This window comes from Triturus cristatus, chromosome 9 (assembly GCF_964204655.1).
Source record: "Triturus cristatus chromosome 9, aTriCri1.1, whole genome shotgun sequence".
NCBI lineage: Eukaryota > Metazoa > Chordata > Amphibia > Caudata > Salamandridae > Triturus > Triturus cristatus.
In genome coordinates this window covers 1,103,645,742-1,103,665,832 of record NC_140592.1, presented here as the reverse complement: position 1 = coordinate 1,103,665,832, position 20,091 = coordinate 1,103,645,742, and the positions used below count along the sequence as shown (strand labels likewise).

Below are 20,091 nucleotides of genomic sequence, written 5' to 3'. Positions count from 1 at the left end.
GTGATTACGGGTTAGGAGTTACAGGTGAGGGGGTTAAGGGTTTAGGCGGTTTCATTACTCTTGAAAATAAGATAAGGTAAATGTCCTAAGGTAAATAAACAAACTATGAGATGTGATGATGACATGGTAGAAAATTGCTTACCTACAGAATGATGAGCATATGGTAAAGATGAAACAGCTGCAATGAAACAGTAAACAAATAGCAATAGTGGAAATGTTATTTATTAATGCATCCAGCACCGGTCATGATACCAGAACTGAGCAATATTGATGCAACTGTTGTACATCATGCAGTGCTCCCATCAAGATAATAAAGATGGGACCTAATGAATACCCTAATTGCTATGTGTCCAATCCTGGGAGGATGCTTGTTCTCCAGTGCGGGCCCACCATACCTGCCATACCATCCCAAATTTTTTTAAACTGGGACAATCTCAATACGGGACCACAACTTCCATGCAGCTTTCTCATTGGCAGACCACCTGGCTTTCCGTGAGCTCTGGATACGGAGTAGGGGCAGAGTTCCCATTCTGAGCAGCCTGGTTGGTCCCAGAGGGTAGCTCGACCAGATGTCCATGTGAAAGAATCTGAAGAGCTTGCGTCGGACCTGGTCCCACACTTGACATTATCGCACAGTCAATATCAAGGGGAGGAGGGCAACAATCTACATGGATAGTTGCCAAGCACACCTGAGCTGAAGTCCAGCGGGGACAGTATTACAGCTTTTTTACAGTCTTGTGATACATTGAGTATTTTACCATCCAGTCTCCTTAAGGAGAGTACTAACAGACTCTCTTTTATAAGGAACAAGGCTGAATAAATAGTTTATATTTATGTTAAAGACATATACCTGCATAATGTGTCATCAATTAGGCCACAGATGGAAAATAGGTACCGGAGCAAAGTAAGAGTCTCTCACTTAGCAATAGCTTGTTGGGCATCTCATTTCGGGTAGATGGGTGTGCCAAAACATGATGTGATGAGGGAGATGTAATAGGCAGTGTAGATTGAGCCCCAATACAATGTTTTTCACTGGCTCCTTAGCTGCAGGTAAGCCTGAAAGTTCAGTTGTCAGTAGGGGTGTGTGAAATGCATGTAATTGGAATCCGTATCATTATGCAGAATTGTGGGGAAATAATGCAAACATTAAATACAAAACTGGCATGTGGCACTATATTTCCATTTTGGACATGAGGATGCATTTTGTGGTAAAAATGTGCAAAATCCGCAAGTGCCACAAACACGTTGCACGTTTGTCTGCCGGCTATGTGCCACCTCACCTGTGACCTGTTAATCAGTAACCCAGGCTTAGGTTGCACAAGTATTTCTGTATCGGGGTTGATGGAGAGTTCATGATGGGCAAATTTGACAATAGTGATACGATTTCGTTCTCAAATCCGAATGTATCATTGTGCACATCGACATCAATTTTATCAATATTAATACAAGAGCATCAGTGCAGCCTGTGTAATGCGCGATTAGGTCTCATTTATGGCCAGTTAAAGGAGAAGCTGATACTAGATCAGAGGGTGCAGCTATGTTAAGGGAGTTGAAGTAAGGGTAGGCAACTAGAGGGATGAACTTTTAATGAAAATTAGGCAGAATTAGGGTGACCCTTAGGGCACACTGTTAAAACCCTTATATGATGCTGGTTCTTTAAATCCAATCTTAAGTCATTTCCTGTGTTTGAATAGAAGGGAGCATCTCTATTCCAGATCGCATCCAGAATCTGCAGCCAATGTCTCAAGACGTTTAGCAAAATGTTATGTTCCACAGTGTAAATGGCTGTCCAGAGTCAAGAAATGAATGTGATGATAGAATGGCTAGCTTTTTTCAGAAATGTTTTCTCTATCATTGGCCAGAGATATTGTTATACAGGATGTTGTTTAGCTCGACACACGCCTGAGCAGTCTTATGATACTTTGTACGGTGTTTGCCCTTTGTAATAGCGTTGGTGGGGTTTAGTTCTTTATTTTTGTCTCATGGTAATAATGCAGTTAAAGTGAGAATAGTAAATCATTTCCTGAGGCATACATTTATTAGCTTTATATCAACATAAATAACACCACCAAAAATATAAAAGCAAATAATATTCTGAATATTGTAGAGTAAACCATTTTAGCAAATTAAAGTAGGCGTGGATCAATGGTTTGGCCACATCTTAAAAGGGAGATTCTTGTGAGGTTTGTACAGCTCAGAGCCACAAGCAGTGATTGGATATCACGTGCAATCGATCATCTCGCTCAGGTAATGCTTTTATTTCAGTCAACACACATGCTATATCTATTTCAAACTACTATGATACTGAAACCTTCATGTCTTATTTTAAATCCCTTGTATGCACATGTATTTTCATTAACAACTAAACTTTATATGTGAAAGGTATCTTTGTCCTACATTTCTGGATCGACCATTCAAAATACTTGTATTTAGTGATTTTTTTTTATCCCTCTTTATGATGCAATAATGTTTCTGAAAGAACATTATACGATAGGCAGCGGATTACATAGATTTCACTGATGCTGGCGTAATTACTCACCAACATCTGTACGGCCTGACAAGAGTAAAAGCCACGTTTGTACTGAATGACCTGTAAAAAGCTGACATTTCACAGCAGTTGTGTATCCCAAATATCGAAATCAGACTCGGAATCAAAAGCAGCCTTGGCAACTTTTGGCAGCCCAGCTCTCCTGCTGCACGTGAGGAGCAAGAGCGAGCCTTACTGCCACAAGGGGAGGCTTGAAGGGTGTCCTCCACCCCAAAAATCCTTTAAAACAAATAGTGCATTTTACAGCACACTTTTCATTAAAGATCCTGGTGCAAACCCTGAATGGATGCTTGGAGATTGGCTATATGGCTCAATGAATGAATAATTGGATGGACATGGAGTGGGTGAATAAATAATTCAAGAATGGATAACAATGAATAAATACTTTTTCACTATTTTGAACAAATGGGCAAGGGATGGGTGAATTAATTAATTCAAGAATGGGTAACAATGAATAAATACTTTTTCACTATTTTGAATAAATGGGAAAGGGATGGGTGAATGAATTAATTCAAGAATAGATAACAATGAATAAATACTTTTTCACTATTTTGAACAAATGGGCAGGGGATGGGTGAATGAATTATTTCAAGAGCAGGTAACAATGAATAAATACGTTTTCACTATTTTGAACAAATGTGAAAGGAATGAGTGAATTAATTAATTCAAGAATGGATAACAATGAATAAAGACTTTTTCACTATTTTGAACATAATATCTCTAAGAACTGACCAAGGAACGTTGCTCTGGTTTTCAACTTAAGTTTCTACTTTAAAACATCACCCTCCCCACACACTATCACCTCCTATCTTTGTGAAACATGCACAGCTCTGATATATTTAACACAAATTTAGCACCTCAAAGAATTTAACACAAAGGGAGTCATTATTATAGCGGGCGGATCGCCAACGCATGCATGGCGGTGGCGATCCGCTCGCCAAAATCTCCGGCCCGCATTACTTTTCCCCCTGCCACATTACGATGGCGGGGGGGACCCCGGCGGATGGGGAGACCGTCTGCAGATTTTCCGCTGGTAGACAATCTGCCCGATTGCCTACCAGGCGGAAAAACCCAGGAATATGGCCATCCATATTATCATCATGGTGGAGAATGGCCATTCCATGGCGGAGACTCTGCCATGGAAAGGCATGCGGTTTTGTCTTTGGGGGCCCGTTGCGGGCCCCAGGGTGTTCGGGGGGGTTGGGATTGCACATGGGGGGTACCTATGGTACCCCTCTGCATTTGCATGCACAAGGTGGCAGGCACCGCGCGGTGCCTGTCACGTTGTCCATGCAAATGCACAACATGCATTTTACACATTGCGGCAGGTGCTGCTTGCAGCACCCCCCACCGCAATGCTTAAAATGCGGGATGCACCCGCCAGTCTGGCGGGCGCATCCTAATGCCACTTGCCGGACCGCTGCGACCATGGCGGGCGGTCCCGTTTCCCGATCCACCATCGTAATAGGCCCCAAAGAGTTAACTTTGATATAAAATAGCTGAGAGAAAGAAATAACCATGTGAGGACGAATTGCACAACTGAAACCTGGAAATCTTACAGCAATCCTGGCTACCACTAGACCACATTGTGTGATACTAGGCAAATACATTTTAGACAGTGCCTTCTTTTACTTCATCATCTTCATCAGCACCTTTAAATACATCAGTTCTGGGAGTGCGCATCACAAAAACACAAGACTGTATTGCAACACCATCGATAGGGAACATCCTAAGCCACATATGGAGGGCAAAAGACAACTGACCCTGTTGGTACTTTAATATCTTCTTTCTCACACCATGGGCGGAGGAGCATGCATGTCTCTCAGTTAATGATTAGTATCACTTTTAACAATTGTCCCTCAATGCAATATACTAAACTGAAATGCGTTGCAATTGTCACGTTTAAAAGAGATGCACTGTTTTGAATCTTTATGTTTGTACTGTACACTCTGAGCCAAGTAACAGCCGACCTCTCACCCCCTTCTTCCTGAATCCCTGAAGGTCAGAGCTGCTCCTGGTGAGTGTGAATGAGGCTGGAACTAACCTAATGCAAAAACAAATAGTTTTGAAGTAGGCATGGTCTTATTGGGCACGCTTTAAAACCATTTATTATACATTGTTTGTTTGTAAAGTGCTGAAGCGCTGCAGGTAGGAAACACAGTTGGCTCAACCCTCAGCAACAAAACTAGCCCCCACCAGCAGTAAAACTGGCCCTACACCCTCTCATTCTACACAGAAGACACCAGGTGCTCAGTTCAGCCAGTCCTGGCCTACCGAATGTGGGATGGAAGCAGTTGCATGGGTATTGGTGTAATCAGCCATTAAGCCCTGTTTGGGTTGATTGTTGGACCAGGTGACAGTGGACACCTGTCTAGGTCAACACCAGCATAGGGGTGTCACACTACCACTGCAACCACAAAAGTATGCTGGTTCAGTAAACGATGAGATGGTGGGCTGGGAAGTACAATGATACTTAAGGTCTTATCACAACTTTGTTGGTTCTACAGCAGGCGGTGCAACACACTGTCCTCTGTAGGACTGCCAAAGCTGTGGTGTTGCCGCCCACCAGATTAAGACTTCAATCCTGGTCTGGCGGGCGGTCCTGCGGCGGTCTGACAGCAGTGATCTGTTAAGCTCATAGAAGAGCCTAACATGCAGACCACTGCTATCAGAGCGCCATCTACACCTTCCTGCACAGTGTGGCATGTATGAACTGGGGGTGCAAATCAGGGGGGCACAACATGTGTTAGGGCCCCCTTAGTTGCGGCTCCGCCACTGTTTTCCTGGTGAGTTTACTGCCATGAAAAGTGTGGTGAGAGGCAACTCAAAATATGCTCGGTGGTGACACTGTGACACCACCAGCATATTTCAGCCTCCGACTGCCGAGCGACCAACCTATGGTAGTCTGCCACACATGTAATACTGCATGCGGGCACGGCTGTGGTTGGATCGCCACAGCGAGTACAGTGGTCCAATGGTCCTTAGTGTTGACAGGTACTATTTACTTTCGCCTTAAACAGCAAAACATACTTACCCATCCTTGTTTTTCAATTCTACAGATATGCACTGTAATCATGAAAACAGAATTCAAAGCATTCGAACTGTGAGATGTGGCCAATTTAAAGCCAAAGACTCCTGTCGTGCAAGTTGCTAGCCTACTATGTTGAGCCACCAACACATTAAAATTATCAAGACATGTGATATTCAGGATATGGTAGCAGAACATTTTAGATTTAATATGGCCATGCAAAATCATTGCAGCCAAAATATTGACTACGAAAATGTTGTCAAGGTGAGCATATGTAGATAAGTATAGGTTTACTATAGTTAACTCCAAGAAAATACACTTTGATGTAGGGATTGATTCACAAAGTCTAAGTTTACGACTTTGGGAATTGACAAAGGGCATTTACGAGGATCTCCGACCCATGTGTGGACATAAAGATGGTACTCGTAAATGCCCTTTGTGAATTCCCAAAGTCGTAAACGTAGACGTTTGGTCTTAAGTTCAGACCAAAAGTCTAAGTTCACCTTTGTGAGTTGGGCCCTATATTTATACATGTTCATATTTACCTTGACAATCTTTTGTATATCAGTATTTTGGATTCAATATTTTAGTAGTTGATGCTAACATCATTGAAATTCGGTCTTACAAACAAAATCCAACTCGTAGGTACACTGCACCACTACATGCCTCTCTGAAAAGAGTTACTAGAGCCCTGCCTTTATATCAAGCTTTCCTATTCAGGTCAACCCTACAGTAATATGCTCCATGATCTTTCCACTTAACCAATATGAAATACAAGCAATCAAGTGAAAGACCTAAAATGTTGGCAATTCCTGAACATTGAAGATAAAGGCTATATGAACCTTGCCTTCAGTACGTGTTTGGGTTTCCCCTTTATACAGGTGCACATATTGTATTTGTTTCAGCCTAGAGCTGGTATGTGGTGCCAAACTAGATTTTTACGAACTATTCAACATGATTTCCCTGTTGCTTGCACCATGATTAAGGCTATAAACCCTTATGAAGGCTAGTTTTGTATCCAGATGCATGCACTGACACAGATAAAACAGAAGAAGACAGATAAACATACCTCTCAACATGTGACACACATGTATACCTACCTAAGCCATAGTTATTTTCACCACTTGAGTGGTCGAATGTTGGTGCAAGTTGAGAAGGCTGATGTACTTTGATAGATATTTTTGCTAGTGCTTCATGCACTTGAAAACATTGTGAAATTATTATCAGGAAAAGTAAAGTTATGTTTGAATGACGTATGTCTACATAATAAGCAATTTTACAAAATTGAAGATGTAACTCAATTGAGTTCATGAAAATAGTCACAGACAGCAGATATTTTTGGAAGAAATCCAAGTATATGAAAAAAGATCTCATTGCTGAAGGTGCACGCATGAACTTTTGTCACAGATCCTCGTATGGATATGAAAATCAGCTCACCTTTTAAACAACATGTAAACCGAATCATTGCACGGCTGCTGCACTATATATTAAGCAGCAGGAAGTTAAGGGCCAGATTTATCAATGCTCTGCACTGGTGCAGTGCCACAAAAAGTTACAGATACCGGCTCAAAGTACTTTCCTGCCCATACTTTGATTTGCACTAGATAGTAGCACAAAGTAGTAATGCTCACTATTTTCCATCAAGGGGGCACCCCAAGGGTGGTACATGGGTGTACCTATGAACCATTCATTGTTTTTGACACAAAGCCATATCTACTAAAAAAGGTAGACCGGGCTATTCACCAAAAATGTATGCCTCCTTGAAGTAGACATAACGTTTAAGAAAAGTTTTCTTCTCTCAAAACATGTCTAACTTTGCATGTGTGCAGTAATGTACAGCACTAATGCACAGTTATAAACATTTGAAACTATAACCAAGCATAACATTTTGTATATGAAGTATGCCCTTACCATACAAAACCTATGCTAGACATCACGCACACACCCTTGCACTTTTGTGCAAGGGTGTGTGCGTCATGTCTAGCATAGGCTTTGTGCAAGGTGTGTCCATAGTGCAAGGTAGCCTAAAGTGCACTAGAGCAGGGAATGCCAGCAACAGCCCGATATCTTAGTAGATGTAGTTCTGTACTGAATTTTCATTTTCACACAAACATATTGGGTCTGATTCACAAAGGCATTCTGAGACAAAAGTATAACTTCACGACTTTTGGTATTCACAGAGGTCATTTACGAGTCGTATCTTTATGTCTGCAGTCGGGCCAAAATCGGCATCCGGGCCAAAATTTGTGCACCCTGGCTGAACTCTCCGCACCCAGTGGTATTTTTTGCACCAGGCACTACATCACATCCCACAAAAGTTTGCTTATTTGCATCATGGTACATGCAGTCCACAACTTGCGCTCACCTCAGTGTTGACTTTAATGTTACACAAGTAAGTGTTACACTGAGGGGAGTGCAAATTATGGACTGCATGTACCATGATGCAGAGGAGCAAGCTTTTCTGGGATGTGATGTATTGGCTGGCCACACCCTTTTCCCTGCCCAAACTGATTTTTATGACCTCCTCTACCATTTATCTCACATTCTTAATTTTACTTTCTGTAACAATTGTGTTTCGGCCCATTGATTGCACTTCATCCTGCCTGAGCTGGAGATTCCAGCCCCACTGCTAATATAAAGATATGACTCATAAATGAACTCTGTGAATACCACAAGTCGTAAAGTTAGACTTTTGTCTCAGATTGTCTTTGTGAATCAGACCCATTGACTTTACATACATAATGTAAAGTACAAAAACATAAATTACTAAAATATTGTAGATCAAAATACTAACATTATACTGATAGATTTATTTAATTGTAATTACTAATATTGAGATTTAAATGTATTAATATATATATATATATATATATATATAGATATATACATATATATTTTCAAGAACAATGACGAAGGCTGGTGCCGAAACGCACCTACGTTGGTTGTTTGTTTGAAGAGTTTTATATAGCTCCAACATGACCCATCCGGGTATCAGAGCGCAGAACACAAAAAGCAAACAATATGAACAGGAAGGGTAGCAAATTTAACAAGTAGGCAGACAGTTAAATAATTACATAAAAGAGAAGTGACCTGGAAATAGGAGATAGGAATCAAAACAAATGCAACATTGATCAATTAAGAGTACTGAAGAACTGAAGTATTAGTTTCCGTTCGGACAGTCTCATGCCTAGTTTTGCAAGTAGCTATTCAGGAGCAAACCTTTGACTTCTTTTTTGAATGTGGTAATCAAAGGGTTGGATATGATTTTGGAAGGAAGAGCATTCCATATTTTCGGCGTCAAACCTTGAAAAGGCTCAGTTGTAGGTTTTCTTCTTTTATAACTTTTGTAGTTTCAGAAGTAGATGCTTAGAACGTCTTAGGAGTGTTATAGTGAAGCGCTTTATGTGTCAAGCAGGCTAACTTGAAATGCATCCTTGCTTCTAAGGGGAGCCACTTGAGTTGAATTAAGTCTGGAGTGATATGTTCACGTTCTCTTGAACCAGTAATGAGTCTGGCAGCAGAGTTGAGAGTAGCCCTTAAGTGGGCCAGTTTGGCTTTGGGAAGTCCAGCTAGGGTCACAATTCTGTAATCTAGGCGAGAGATAACTAGTAATTTGATTGCCAGTTTCATGTCAGCGGTAAGAAGGAAGGGTTTGATTTTGCTTAAGGTTTTAAGTTGGTGATTAGCTCCACTCGTTGTTGCCCTGATGTGGTCTTGCATGTTTAGGTGTTTGTGAAGTGTTATGCCTAATGATCTAGTTTAGTCCATAATTTGAGGGGTGCATTTGAGGGCTGTTAGTTGCTTGAGCCAGTCATGAATTGGGGAGGGGGTTCAAGTGATTGCTAGGGGAAATAAGGAGATATTCGGTTTTCAGAGTATTTAGCATAAGATTATTGTGAGTTAACCAATTTTGCGATTTCACAAGGGCAGCGTTAAGTGTTTTGATGTCCTCCGGAGTATAGATTGTCAAGTACAGTTGAGTATCGTCTGTGTACATGTGGTAATGTATGTTTGGATGATTCATAATTTTAGTGAGCTGTTCCATGAACAGGTTGAAGAGCGTGGGAGAAATTGCTGAACCTTGAGGCACTCCTATAAAGACTTGGGCACTGTTAGAAAGGGAATGGTTGATTCTTTGAGTTCTATTGTGTAGGAAAGAAGAAAACCAATTTAGGACTGGGCCTGCTAAATCCATCCTTTTTTTCCAGCAGAGCAAGTTGGTCATGTTTGAACGTGTCAAACGCCAAGAAGAGATCTAGAGGTATAAGGAGGCAGCTTTCATTCTGGTCCTGACGTCTCAGGATGTCTTCAACGATGTGAATCAGTGCAGTTTCAGTGCTGTGTCCTGATCTGAATACCGATTGATGAAGGTTGAGTGGTTGAAATCTTTCAATGTGATTACATAGTTGTGTGGGCACACAATTCTCAAGTAGTTTGGTTAAAGTCATTATGTTGGAAATTGGTCTGAAGTTGTTAGGATCCGTGAGGTTTTTATGGGATGGGGGTGACTTAACCCATTTTGAGACAGTCAGGAGTCAATCCTTGCAGGAGAGATCCATGGACGATTTTCAACCAGAGTGGCAGCACTGAGCATAAATGATTTTTGAAGAGATTGGCGGGAAGAGGATCATTGAAATGGTTTGAGGGTTTTAATGAAGTAATAGTATAATTTAGCTCAACGTCACCTGGGAGACTGAAGGTATTCCACAATGCTTGTTTTTTTGGAGAGCAATACAAAGAATCAGAGAGAGGGGCAATTGACAGGTGTGAGGTATAGGAAGTGGACTGGGACACACAATGTGTATTTGTTTCTGGGTGTATGTTTCCTTTCTGGATTGGGGAGAGATTTGATATATATATCCACACACCAGCTCCATAATGTGAGAATCCAAGCCCAGGAGGGCGGGTTGGTGTCACGGGCATGGAGCGCCCCATCTAAAAATCCATCAACCAACCTCCCATATTCAGGTAAGGATATATATATATTACATGTATATAGATACATTTCTTTTATTTAAAAAAACAAAGGTTAAAGTAACGTCATAGTTAGGTACATTTGACAGTGACAACATTGTTTTGAACTAAAAAAACACAGGGCCTTCTTGCAATGGCAGTCAGACAAGCATCCGCTCGCATTTCCAGTAGGAGTGGGACTGCTCAACATGTAGTAGGAGGTCCCACCTGCCAGATTATGATGTGACCGCCGTGTAGGCGGTCGGAAACATCCCTTTTTCTATTGAGGCTTGCCCTGTGGCCCGGAAAAGCGCCACAGAATAAGCCGCAAGAGACAGAGGGATGTTTTTAAACATCCACACAACCCCCTGACCATGCAGTGAAGGCCCACGCAGGACGGGTGCCCTTACAGGTGCCCCCAAAGTCCCTTTCGGACAGCCTTTCCATGGCGGTGGTAAATGGACATCATAATCCCTATGGCAGTGCTCGCTCAGGCACTGCCTTCATTGTGGGGATTACGGTCCAACTGATGCCCCAACAGGCTCCTCAAGCCCGTTGGAGAAGTCAGTATGTCCCTATGACCGCTGCGGTCCAACCAACTGTATCGTAATGTGGCGGTCAGACCACTATCCTGGATGTTGGTGGGACCAATGGTGACGGTCCTGCCAACATCCTAATGAGGGGCACCGAAATTCACTAGTTACTATAACTTACGCCCTGCCATGTATTGCTTATGACCTCACATATGACAGCACTCATTACATGTTCTATGATATCATTTATGACATCACTGATGACATCTCAAATGACATCATTGATGATATATCTGATGACATCATCCAAGCTTCTTTTCTGCACATTGCTCTTTAAACGGATATACCATTAGAGCTATGAAAGTAAGTGCAAAAAAGCTTAGACTAATTTGAAGTGTCATTACTGCTATCATACATACAACCCCCATTGTAAAGCAAGGTTGTATTATTTGTAACATTGACCCTATTCCATACATTTCAGGGGTAGCTGAGATCATGCTGATTATGACCCACAGATGAAAAGGTAACCTATCCTGCACAATCTGTATACAGCTGTTCAGGGAAAACCAAGTTCCTCACGATACTCAAGCCCTGCTACATAACTTATGCCCGACTACTCTTTATCTGTATCAAACCCCTGGCAGTCACTGAGAAATGAAGAGGATATGAGTAGAAAAGTGGACACTGTTAATAGTGTTTACTCTAAGGAGATAGACTACTCTGTACCACACTGCTGGCAGACAATGAAACTCTCAGTGAAATACACTGCAGAGAACTAAAAAGTATTGACTTAGCACAGTCTACATTCTATCAAAAACTTGTCGAAAGAGTGACTATTCACGTAAAATAACCAAGGCCCGAAGGTGCTAAAGATCATGGTAGCTGTAATCTTCATACTGTGGTAAAAACTGCAGATAGGCCTTCTTCTAAAGCAAAACAAGCACATGTACTTAGGTTACTACCTGGTGCACTCAGTCTTCTAAGTTAAGTAGAAATTGTCAGGATGAGATGATTCTGTCTCATAACTCAAGGCGGATTACAATACTTAGGGGCTAATTATGACTATGGTGGTCTATTGGACTTCTGTAGATGCAGTGAAGTCCCTGGGCCACCAGACTGGCAGTCCACCCACCATATTAGGACTTTGATGGTTGGACCGCCACTGGCCCGCTGCTACCGCCGCAGTGGCGCAGCGGTCTGAGGCTGCAATATGCTGGTGGTGCTGCTGCGGCACCACTGAGCATATTACGAGTTTCCTCACTGTCCTCCTTTTCATGGCAGTGAGGCTGCCATGAAAAGGGTGGCGGTGAGGAACCTCGGGGGGCCTTAACAGGCCCCGTGTTGCCTCTGTGCATGGAGGTGCATGCAGGGGGACACATGTTGTGCCACCCTCTACCTTTGCACCTCCTCTTCCTGCACGGAAAGAAATGCACAACATTGTGCATTTCTTTCCGTGCAGGAACGGGCTGCAGCGGCCTAACGGCGGTGCATGTCTAAGGCATACCTATATGCCTTACATACACACCACTGTTGGACTGCCGCAGCAGGATCGCCCGACTTGGATTCCAGTCAGAATTCAGCGTGCGGTCTGACTTCGGGTTTGGTTGTCTTGCAGTGGGGCGCTGGCATGGCGGCCTGATGCAAGACCAACAAGCTCGTAATCAGACTCTCATTATGTAGTACGTAGAATTTTTGACCTTTTGAAAACTTTTTCTGCAGTACTAAAAAACTTGTGTGGAACATTCTGTCACCTGCACATAGAGTTACTCTTCAATACAGAGATTTATAACTTGTTCAATACCTCTGCACACCTACGATGCATTAGGAGCACATGTGTTTTGTAAAGACTTAAACCCATTAGCTGGACACCGGCATTACAAAATTAGGATGAAAAGTAATATGGTTCTTACCTGCCACTATGTAAACTATAAAACAAACTAACACACTCTTGGATGATGTAATCAGTGATATCATCAGTAATGTCATCAAGTATGTAATTTGAGATGAAACATTAACAGCAATATCTTCCTGTGTGTCGGCACGTGCCCCTGGCCCGGACAGAATCCCTAATGATCTGTACAAAGAAGACAAAATGCTGTGGGGTTTATACATAAATCTGATAACCAACCTGATTTTGACAGGTGCCCCTATTCCACCCTCCTGGCATATAGCTGAAATAGTGCCCATTTAAAAAAAAGGTGATAGATCTCCCCCTATGAACTATAGGCCCATTAGCCTTATTGATTCCCTTCAAAAAATCTTTTGCAAGCAGGTTTTAGGAAGGGTTCAGAATTAGATAAAGGAAGCAAAAATCTTGAGTGAATTTAGGCGGGCTTTCGTTCCAAAATCAGCACATTGGACCAGGTGTTTCGGTTGATCTGTATTTATTGGAAGAAAGTAACTGTAAAGGGTGGACAACTCTATGTGGCCTTTGTCGATTTGCGTACGGCATTCGATTTAGGCCCACACGAAAAACTTTGGAGGGTGCTACTTGAGATGGGCCTCCCAATCAATATTTTAAAAATTCTAATTCGATTACACTCAGAAAATTCAGCACAGGCTAGGTGGGGTGCCAACAGTCAAGTAACTGAAACCTTTCCAGTCAAACGTGGAGTGAGACAAGGATGCGTGTTGGCACCGACCCTTTTTACTCTTTTTATTAATGGGGTTGTTGAGTTTTAAGATAGAGATGGCTGTGATGAGCCAAAAATAGGGTTAGGAAGAGTTCCGGCAGTACTGTTTGCTGATGATACTCTCCTAATCTCAAAATCTCCACAAGGGTTGCAGCAACTTTAAAATGATTTTTTAAAGTTTTGTAAAGAAAGAGGGCTCAGTCTAAATGAAACGAAGACTAAATTCATGAATTGTTAACGAGGGTAGAAGTGCAGCAAAGACTTGGCCAATGTGGGCCAGTAGTACCAAATTGGAGCAGTTCGAAGCTTTTGACTACTTGGGTATCCGACTCACAGATGGAAAAATCAAAACTACAATTAATACAACAATGTGCACACATTAGTAAAATTCATAGGAGGACTGTATCTAGGCAAATTGCTCCCGCCCTCGAAATTTATAATACTAAGGTTTTGGGCGGGGTATTGTATGGTGCTGAGCTCTGGGGTTCAAGTACCCAAGTGTCCTTAACTACAGTAGAAAATCGTTTTCTTAGATCATTGGTTGATCTCCCTGCCAGTTCCCCGCAGATTCCCTTCTACTTCGATATTGCCCACAAACAACTAAAGCATAAAGTAAATTATAAAATGTTATCATTTTGGTTAAGGCTGTGGACGATAGATCCTTAAGACTACCCCAGGCAGAATCAATAAGGTGGTTTTCTTGCCTGTGTGACCTATTGAGGAGATTAGGGACGGAAAGCTACTGGTTTAGCTCAGAAACTTTGAGTGGCATCTCGAGGGAGAAGTTTAAAAAAATGTACTGGGAAAAAATACTCCAAATGGATTTGGCAGAACATTTTAAGGTCTAACAAAAGATTTTCTATCCTTTAAAAGTATTCCACTGTTTGAAACATCAATAGAGGAAATTACCCCTCCGCTGGCACGCAAGCTTTTTCTACAGTTAAGATACAAGACCCTACCCACTAATCTTTTTGCTCTAGGTGGTGCATGTGTCCCCCAGTAGCTGATTTATGTCCTGCGTGTAAAGCTTGCACAGAATCTAATGTCCATTAACTCTTTTTCTGTCCCTATGATGCCCTACTGAGCAAGAAATGGATAATACCCTTATGCATTACCTTGAAATTTTGAGGCTATTGTCTACAGATACCCGCAGATTAATAGTCTTTGGTATTTCTCGCTTTTTCTATGCTCTGTGGATCAGGCAGGGAAAGTTAATGCAATGAACTTTTTTAGATATTTCTTTTTATGTATGACTCTGTATCAATAGGAAACGGAATTGCTGTATCTTGTGTAGTGTAAAAAATGTATGAAATTGACTTTGTTTTTTCTTCTTTTTTTTTTTTAAAGGATTCTATGTATTTCTTATGGAACCTGTGCTGCGATGTACTTTTTTGGATCTCTGAGATTGTAATAAACTCAATAATGAATAATAATGAGTAATTTGAGATGTAATCAGAGATGTCATAAATGATGTCATAGAACATGTCATGAGTAATGTCATATTTGAGGTCATAAGCAGGTCAGTTAATATTAAACACATTACTATAAACATATAATATTAAATTATACCTAACCATAAAAGTATTATACAAATAAAATAATTGCTATTAAAATACAATATTGTTCATTCATATTAAATGTTACTACACAATATAAACAAATATAATTATCAATAAATTACTAAAATATAAAACAAATATATAAACTATTATAAATATGTTTTGAACATATGTAACATATTTAAAACAAAAAAACACATTAAAAAGTATGAAAGAATTTAGAATAAAGTACAATAAGATACATAAAAGAATACATTCCATTACATTGCGTATGATCTAAATATCTCAAAATGCGTTCTTGTAAAATATATTAATTCAACCAAAATACCAATAATTTACATAGACTATTTTAACTACAATAGTCCAAATATGAATTAAAATGCATACATTGTAGGTGGTAACATTTAATCTTCTAGCAGCAATGTAACAAACATTGGAGGAAGCACAAAACTTTGAGAACATATTTACAATTTCAAAGTAAACCAAAAAAAAAAACAAATGCAAGTATAGCAGACTTGTTTTAAAAAAAATCAGATTATTAAATAAAAAAAATGAAATAATCAATGTTCCTCAGGCTCACATGTAAAATGGAAACTAAATAAACATCTGTAATATTTTTAGAAAATATTTTCAGGACTGAAAAAGGAGTTTACAGTTTTGAAAATGTATATATTTAAATATGTCATTGATTATAATTTATAAATTTATTTTTAGGAAACACAAGACACCCTCTCTCCTTTATATCCCCCTCACCCACAATTTTATAAAAATGTTTTATGGAAATAATCACAAATTTTCACATACTTCAATAGGTTTTGAAAAAACAAGTGACATGGTGTTTAAAAGATTAGCGTAATTTATACATAAATAAGTTAGTAAAATGTATTAAGCCTTTTTATTTAAGGACTACTCACGCCTAGTAATAGGGAGGAGCAAGGGAGAAGGCAGCGCATAACCAGACCTTTGAAAATCATTTCCTGCAATATCGCGGGCATCTCCTAAAAACTTGAGGATGAGAATTGGTAGTATGTAAAGACCTTCGATATCCAGGAAACACGGGCTAGGGAGAATATTGAATTGGATGGTTATTATTCCCTTAATGTGCACGCAATCACCTCGCCTGCCGGAAGAGCGAAACTAGGCCTGGCGACTTTGATCTCTGTAAAGTATGGATCTATTAATGTCAAATCTGTAGTTAACTCACCGTGGTACCAATTGATTTTGATCTCAAACCTGTTACAGGTAAAAATTATTTTAATCAACTGGTACTATAATGTCTACGATTCAAATAGATGTGACATTATTGTAAATCTCAAAGAGGAAATTGAGAAAACTCTGGGGATGTGGCAACCCTTGTGCATCTAGTGGGTCGGGGATTTTAACTGCACTCTGTGCAGGCACAGTGCAGAAAAAGTATGTGGGTTACCAGATACTGAGGGTCAAACCTCAACCCATTTTTTACATACACCACAGGGAGAGGCCTTAAATGATATTATTGTTACAAATGATTTGTGTTTTATGGATACACTGGTTAGCAATCCCGAAACTCCCTTTCCCACCTATATGGGTAGAGGAAAGGGAAGTGTTATTGATTTTATGTTAATATCTAAAAACTTGGCCTCCTTGGTAGATGGTTTTGAGGTGGTGCCAAATAACGCTAGCGACCACAATCCGCTCATTGCCTCATTATATGTAGTTGCTCAAGAAAAGGAGGGTGATGGTCGCCCCCTTCACTACAGCACAAATCAAGGCATGGAATAAGACAAATCCCATTCAATTTGAGGAGAAAACGGTTACGGCAAACTTACACAAGATCTTGAAATGCCTTCATCATAACTCCCCCCTCCCACCTCTGAAACAGTTGTGCGCGGATTCCAGCAAAATTGTAGAGACGTAGCAAATAACTTGACGAGCTCGCTGGCATCAAGGGAACCAAAGGGCATCAAATGGTTTGATGCCAAGTGTACAAGGGCCCAGAAGGGTCTAAAGAAGGCTCTTCATACCGGCCCACGAGATCAAGCTCTTATTAGGAATGCAAGGCAGTCCTATAAGCTTATAGTTACACAGAGGAAACAGGATTTAAAGAAAAAGGCTTGGGAGGACCTAGAGAGAGCAGGTGCATTAAGAGACTCTAAAAGCTTTTGGGAGATAGTAAATCGGTCCTTGTTCACCGAGGACACTAGGGCCATGGATACTTTAATACCAGGCGATATTTGGGAATCCCATTACACAAAAATATTTAATCCGAACAGTATTACTAATTTGGAAATAAATCAGGAGGTCCCACTTATCTGCTGAACTTCTGAGCTCCTCGTTCCTTGTGAGCGAGGTGGAGGAGGCCCTCAAAAAAGGTATACCCTTAAAAGCTCCTAGCCCGGATGGGGTGTCCCTCGATTTATTTAAGAGTAACCATCAACTTTGGGCACCCCTCTTGACAAATGTCTTCAGAGCCGTAATAACTGGCCCAATCCCAGTATCATGGAAAGAGGCCATAGTGGTCCCCGTGTATAAAAAGTGAAAGAAGGAAGATCCTTCTTGTTATAGGCCCATTTCTTCAATTGATGCCATGGTCAAGTTGTTAGGGAGGGTTATCTTAGCGTGCCTTGAGACGTGGGCAGATTCTGAAGGTATGAAATCCCAAACCCAATATGGCTTCCGAAGAGGCATGGGGACAAATGAACAGTCCCTAAACCTAGCACTGAATATGGGCAAGTATATGAAGGCAAGGAAGGGGTCCTTACACCTTGCCTTCATGGACTTGTCCAGTGCCTTTGACACGGTCAATAGGGGTAAACTGTGGGCCATGATGGGGGTCATGGGCTTTGAAGAACCCCTAGTCACTTTATTACGTAGGCTGCATGCATCCACCATGGTGTCTATATGATATGGTCCAGGGGGTGAAAGAACGGGCCCATTGTCTCTACGGAGGGAGTACGTCAGGGGTGCATACTGGCCCCATTTCTCTTCCTCTTGTACACTAACGGCCCTGAATCTGCCCTGAAAAGCCAGGAGTTAGATCTGCCAAGAATAGGGGGGAAGCCAATTCTGTTGTTGTCATATGCGTATGACACGGTTTTAATGGCCTTAACAGCCTACAGAAGTCATTGAATGTTTTTAATAAATTTATGTCAGCTTTGGACATAAAGGTAAATTCTAATAAATCTTATATTATGGTCTGTGGTCCTAGTCAGACCAAATCAAGAAGTTTAGGGTAAACGATCAGAAAATTGACAAGGTCTCGAATTTTAACTGTTTGGGGAATGTTTTTAATGATAAATTGAATTGGGAACAGCTTATCACATTCAGGGTCCACAACACTCGTCGTGCAGTGGAGGGTCTCTTCCGCTTTGCGAGTAAATTGGGCCATAAGCCGGTAGTGGAACTGATAACTTTATATAGATCAAAATGTTTGTCTATTGCCTCTTATGGGGCGGGAGTATGGGGTTATTATAAAAGCACAAAACTTCAGATATTAGAGAATACCTTCCTAAAGAGACTACTGATGATTCCCCAAAGCGCCCCTTCGGCATTTTGCCACACTGAGCTAGGGGTTGATTTTATTGCAGATCGGATTAATAATGCCCCATTAATCCTCTGGGCGAAAGTTTGGCTGTCGGAAGACTTAACGCTAACAAAAGAGATTGTCAGGGAATGCATGATGTTGGACAATGCCGAGGCCATTCCATGGCTTAGTTACGTAAAGGGAAAGTTCAAAGAAATAGGCCTTGGGCATTATTATGAAAACCCGGACAGCATAGACTCAAACGCGAAACAAACCATTAAAAATGCATTTCGCGAGACTCATAGAATACAAGATTCTACATAGGGTATATTATGACAGGGCCAGACTGCACTGCATGGGTCGAGCCAGTGACTCCTGCTGCCTTAGATGGGGGCACCTGCAGGGGACCTTCTATCATATTATCTGGGACTGACCTATTGAGCACGCTTACTGGACACACATAGTGGGGAAATTGAGTAAGATACTAGAGGCAGAACTCCCCCTGGACCCAAAATTTGTCTTGCTTGGGATAGCTACCAATGTAGATTTGAGTCGCCCACATCTGATTTTTGCGATGTTAGCTTTTGTGGTGGCGAAACGAGATGTGGCGCGAGCATGGGGAGCCCCTGCGGCACCTCGGGCAGAGGAATGGAGAAGAGGGATGGATATGTATATGGTGTCTGAAAGGGTCACATATAATGCTAGAGGGTGCGCTCGGAAATTCCGTAGAGTATGGGGTAAATCGAGGAGATACCATGGCCTTGACGGGGTCTGGGATCGGATTGACGCACTGGGAGTCCTGAAGACTAAGGATATGTCTCAAGTTGCTAGGAAGCGGGGCCGAACCTTCTGGAGTGCTGTTGGGGAAAAGCAGAACATTGCGGACTTCTGTATTATATGTGGTGGCTAGATCTTATGGAATTAAGATCCATGATGCTTTTATTCTGGGGGGAGGGTGGAGGGAGGGGAAGGCGCCTGAACGTGCAGTTTACTATCTGTGATTTGTCAGATGTGCTTATGTTGGCTAAAAATGCAAATAAAAATATTTCCCCCCCCCAAAAAATGCATTTCGCAATGAGCATGATAAACCCAGGAGGACAGTAGGGCTGCAAACCTACATTAACCAGCGCTTTTTGCATCCCCAATTTTATCTGTCTTATACCATTAACACACATTTTAGATTTTTCTTGACTAGATTTCTGCTTTGCACTTTGCACTTTTTAATGGCCTTCCCCAAACAGGCCGGTTGGTGCAATAACCTCTCTCCCTGTCCGTGCGACAATTTAACAAAACAAAGCACTTTGCATCTTATTCTATTCTGCGCACTTTATAGGG

General features: G+C 41.3%; 1 protein-coding gene across 2 annotated transcripts in view; it reads left to right on the top strand.

Annotated features, from left to right (window-relative positions):
• The first annotated feature begins 2,180 nt into the window (after nt 1-2,180).
• The window catches only part of LOC146799439 (galectin-3-like), a 242,139-nt gene continuing 224,228 nt past the window's right edge, over nt 2,181-20,091 (top strand). For both annotated transcript variants that reach the window (XM_085628073.1, XM_085628074.1), the window contains exon 1: nt 2,181-2,247. The gene's annotated coding sequence lies outside the window, so the exon portion shown is untranslated. The remainder of the gene's footprint in view (nt 2,248-20,091) is intronic.